This window comes from Tenrec ecaudatus, chromosome 8, assembly GCF_050624435.1.
Source record: "Tenrec ecaudatus isolate mTenEca1 chromosome 8, mTenEca1.hap1, whole genome shotgun sequence".
Classification (NCBI taxonomy): domain Eukaryota; kingdom Metazoa; phylum Chordata; class Mammalia; order Afrosoricida; family Tenrecidae; genus Tenrec; species Tenrec ecaudatus.
The window spans coordinates 147,305,690-147,311,202 of record NC_134537.1 but is presented as its reverse complement, the minus strand read 5'-3'; positions in this window follow the sequence as shown (position 1 = coordinate 147,311,202).

Below are 5,513 nucleotides of genomic sequence, written 5' to 3'. Positions count from 1 at the left end.
TGGCATGAAAGTTTTGACTAACCCTTTTCTTCTAGAAGACTCTAGCTTTGGAAAAACCCTAACCAATCACCGTCCTTTGGAAGCTGTCCACTTTGGCTACAGTACTTTCTCCTATTATGCTTCCTCTTGCTGATTCGGAGAAGTAGACAAAGAATAGGACAGAAGAACCCCGGACCTCAACACTAATCCGTTCTAGAAGGAGGGTCATTCGTGTCCCCAATCACTGTTTCCCAGAAGACCTCATTGAAAATGGATGAATCCTTTCTGAACCACCAAGTTTTTACCCTCACCTGACCTTTTTATCCAAAACATTACACAGACAGTTCAAAGTTAAATAATATAATTTAAATAAGAAACAACATTAAAAAATTAACAAGTACAGTGTAGCCCATACCTTGAGATGGATGAGGATCTGGATGGGTGGACATGGGCGTAGAGAGGAGAGGTGGAGAGAGAGTCACTGTTTGGAAGGGGAATGCCCTTCCACTAAACCAACCGGTAGCTGCTTTTCAGGAATTTTATCCCTCCTTTACCTTTTTTTCACTAGGACCTGGCTGGCTCTCTCTAAAACAAATAAGTAAATAAAAATTGTCTAATGTGGTCTGCTGTTGGCATTTCCTTAACTGTTTTCTAAAAGGGTTTACCAAGTTATCATCACCAATGTCAGTAACACAGTTAACCAGCTCCTTTCCATGATGATTCTTTTCAAAATACTCTTAGGACCCATGGTTTTGGTTTTTTTTAATCTAAACACAGTACCAAAAGCCACTAAAACTAAGAACAGTGTAGCAAAACGTTTGGAACACAGCCGCAAAAGATTTAACCAACGCCGCTAACAACGCCAACTAAGCCCCATTGACTGAATCATGAACTGCTTTTGTTTACAAAAATCACCTGCGTCCATACAGATTCCAATGCTTTGTTTGAGCTCCGACGCAAAATTTTCTCAACCTTGTCGTTCAAAATCCGATGATGTCAATACTGATGTGGTCGAGTACTGGGACTCCATTGTAGGTCTTGCAGGATTCTGTTACTTCTGATAAGAGCGCATGCGCTGGGCCTGTGGAGCCGATCCACTAACCCCAGGTTAGGGTAGAAAGAGGATGTCTGACAGTAGGTCGGGCCGTGGGGTGTGGGGACAGACAGCCACTCAGGCTGTCTTGATGGCGTCCAGAGATTATAGAATTTTACATGCGTATCCTGGGGTATGCCACAGGCAGATGTTTTGCATTAACTCTGAAGAATCCACGATGCAATGGTTAACTAGAGCAAGCAGGCAGAACAAAGAAGTTCCTTAAGTCTTAGGACAGCCTCAGATTTCTCTGTTGACCAACCAACACAAAAACCAAGCTCACTGCCATTGATGGTGTCGATTCTGACACATGACGACTCAGCAGCTAGCAGGAATTCCCTTCTGGGTATGCTTCTCAGAGTTATCCTCAGGCTCTTTCAGGAAACATCGGAGTTACCCCTGAGCAGTTCAACATGTTATAAAAACCCAACCAGACGGAGATGGAGGAGAGCAACCAAGCCAAACCCTGTGCTTTTGAGTCGATCGTGACCCTATCGAACAGGTTCCAAAACCGTTCACAGGATCAGAAAGTCCCAGATTCCTCCCCTGAGCAGCTGGTACATTCGAACTGCTACCTTGTGGTTAGCCGGTCACTAACCACCACACAACAGGGCTGGGGGGCAAGGATCACATGGTGTCAAATAGGCTAACAACAGTAAGAGAATTGGTTACATGTCTCAAGGTAAAATATTGCCAGAGGGGGCAATTGTGGGAGAAGCAACATGACCACATCTAGATGAGTCCCCATTAAGGAGCCTAAGCGACTAAGTGGGCAGTATGATCTTGGGGGGTATTTATTAAAGCCCTCCTCCTTGTAAAAGAGGGACATAACAGGAAAATATACCATCAAGGAATATGAGTATAACCTTAGGAAATTCCAGGAAATGACAATATATCTGGTACAAGAATCAGAGAGAAAGATTTGCTTTTGAAAGACATAGGACATCGCAAGAGAATTTTCATTCTAGGAGGAAGCAAGCTTTACCAGCCAGCACAGCTGACCTCAGTGTTTCCCACCCCCCCTCCCCACCTGCTCCCCTCTATGTGTACATCCGGCTTTTTGAAAGGGTTCCTGAATGCAGGAGATTCTCAGAATCTCAGGAATGTCCATCAGGGGAGCAAGGGGTTCTGGGAAATGTAATCCTCAGTGTTATCATGGGCTCCACACATATCGTATACAAACCTTCACTTTCACTCCCTCATGCTCACACCTCATGACCATTGAGAAAAAGGCTTGACCCCACTGTCACTCAGTTCCCTAAACTGGTGTTGGTAGGCGCCATCCAGTTGTTTCCCATCAAAACACGTGTCCCTCCTGACAACATGCCCAAAGTACATTAAATGAAGTCTCACCATCTTTGCATCTAAGGAGCATTCTGCCTGTACTTCTTTCTTCCAAGGCGGGGGTGTTGGCTCTGTAAGTAGTCCAGGATACTTCCAATCTTTGTCAGCACCGCAATTCTATTCCGAGGCCCTACTAACCCAGCGCCCATCCCCTGGCATCCTCTCTGGCAGGGCTGTGCTTTCATGCATTACGCCTTCAGTATCTGACCAGGTCTTGATTCTCTTGAGGAGGTTTTCGGGGGCTCCTTCCTCGGAAGTGGACAACTGATTTCTTCTGCGTAGTTTGTTCTTAGTCTGGAAACCCCACTGATGCCAGGTCACTTTGGGTGACACTACTGGCACTTGAAATATCAGCGACCTACCATCCAGAATGACACTCCCACACAAGCCACCACAGGAGGACAATGTGATGGATAATTGGTGGGATTTTTTTTTAAAGAAGAAAAATGACTTTTTCCCATAATTCATAGTTCAATTTGGAGACATATTAAGGCAATGCCCTTTGATCAGATGAAGGAAGGACTGATCTGTGATATGGTCTCAGCTATCCGCTCCTAAGTGGAGAGAAGCGTGGGATCAATGGACAGATACACACAGGGGCAGAGATCCCTAACAGCCACCTACATTGACTTCTCCCTTACTGGGAACCCCAGAGGTTCTATCAACTCGCTCCATTACAACTAGACTTAGCCAGGTGACCATGTCAAATTTGTGACTGGAAATTACACGTTTCACTTACAAACTAAGACAAAGCATAACCTTCAAAATACCCTACTGTTCTCTAGCACTAAGCCTGGAAACCGCACACAGCCCTTGCAGAAGTTCAAAATGTAGCTCCCTGCGTCACTGAGTTGGTGCGTGTACAGGAGCACCTCTGGGTTCTTCTGACCGCTAACAAATTTTGCTTGAATGTGAAAGCAACTTAGAATATAAGTTACTGGGATTTGAAACATTTTCCCCATAACACAAGTTTCTCCTATCTAATAAGCACACAGACATGCATTGTATTCAAATGACATGTGAATATATGACATAAAATGGAAACCAACACTTATAATTCGTTAGGATCAATTATACTGCAGCCAGATAGTCAGATATAAAGTTGAAAGACTTTCCAGTTACTAAGTTATTTATGAAAAGAAGGGCACTGAACTTGAGAATTGGAGGAGTCCTCTCTATGCTCAATGCCCTCATGGCTTCTTTGTTCATATGGAAACAACTATCAAACTTTATTCAGTGGAGATTTCCATCGATGGAGATACAGATAGCTGATCTCCCCTACTTCTAAAGAGTCCCGGTGGTGTAATGATTAAGTGCTAGCTGAAATAACGGCGGCTTCAATGCACCAGTTTCTTTGTAGGAGAAAGCAGTGGCGGTCTGCTTCACTCGAGATTACAGCCATGGGAATCCTGAGGGGGTGTTGGGACTGTTAGGTGTCATTGAGTTGGTGCTGCTCCATAGCGACGTGATGCACAACAGAGCAAAGCATGGCCCGGTCCTGAAGCATCCACGGGTTTCTATGCTCCAGTCCATCGTTGCAGCCACTGTCTCAATCCATCTCCTGAGGACCTTCCTCTGTTTTGCCAAACATGATGTCTTTCTCCAGGGGTTGGTCTCCCCTGACGACGTGTCCAAGGTCTGTAAGCCACAGTCTTGTCATCTTTGCCTCGAAGGAGCAGTCTGGTCATACTTCTTCCGAGACAGCTACCAAAGGTAGACCAAACTCTATGCCATTGAGCTCATCACGACTCAAGTGACCGCAGGTTTCCACGACTGTAACTGTTTACTGGAGTAGAAAGCCCAGTCTTTCTCCTACAAAGCTGCTCGTGGTTTAACACTGCCAACCACGTGGACTGCAGGTCCAACATGGAACTACTACACCAGCCAATAAAGGTTTGTCTTTCTGGCAGTCCATGGCACTTTCAACAGTCTTCTCCAGCCCCGCCATTCAAATGTTTCCATTCTTCTTCGGGCTTCCTTATTCAATATCCCACTTCCACATGGATGGGAGGCCATTGAAAATAGCATAGCTTGGGTCAAGTACACTTTAGTCCTCAAAATAACATTCTTGCTTTTCAATACTCTGAATCGGTCTTGGTCAGCAGAATTACCTTTTGATCTCTTGACTGTTGCTTCTTCCGTGAAGATTGATTGTGGATCCAAACAGACAGAACAAATTCCTGGACAACTTTAAACTTTTCTCCATTTATCATGAGGTTCCTGATTGGTCCAGTGGTGAGGATTTGGGTCTTCTCAACGTTGAGCTGTAGAAGGCTACAATCCTGATCTTCATTAGCAGGTGCTTCAAGCCCTCCTCATTTTCAGCCAGCAAGGTTGTGTCATCTGCATACTAAAGGTTGTTAATAAATCTTTCTTATAAAACTGAACAAATATATAGAACAACATATATATGACAATATACAACAGAAAATTTGTGATTGTGATCATGTTGAGAAAATATAAGAATAGTAAACTTTATGGGGAAAAACCAAATAGAACATGGTGACTTTATTGACTTGGGGAACTAGCTATCAGAATTTGGGAAGACTGGGCCAACCAGCATTTGTGAAAGTGACAAAAGGGAGAAAAGTTTGCAAAGAAAAAACAAAGTAGGCAGAAGTCTTCCTTGGGACCCTTTTTAGTTATTGGCTAAAACAGTGGTAGGACCCACATATTACAACAACTGCTCGCTGTCCATTGTAAGTATTAAAAGATGACAAGCCAAAAGGTAGTTTGTGATTTCATACACTTAATACTTAAATAAGAACAATAAAAGAGGTACACAAAACTAAATTGTAAGAAAGACTTTAAAATATTGATGAAGAAAGATTAAATAATACCTGGCAAAGACTAATAAACTTTTTAAGACATTTCCATGTTGACTCTTGATTTGTGTACTAACTTGCAATATTCTTTGCTCTTATCTTAGCATCATTAGCTGAGCAATTTATCTTTAATCATCTTTTCACTGGTTGCTTGGCACTTTTTTTCTGTGTGTTATGTTTGTTTACTGAAGTAAGAAATGCAAGGGAATAAAAATGTAGTATTTCATCAGAAGTAAAACAAGTTTTATAAAATAAATAAATAAATATTACAA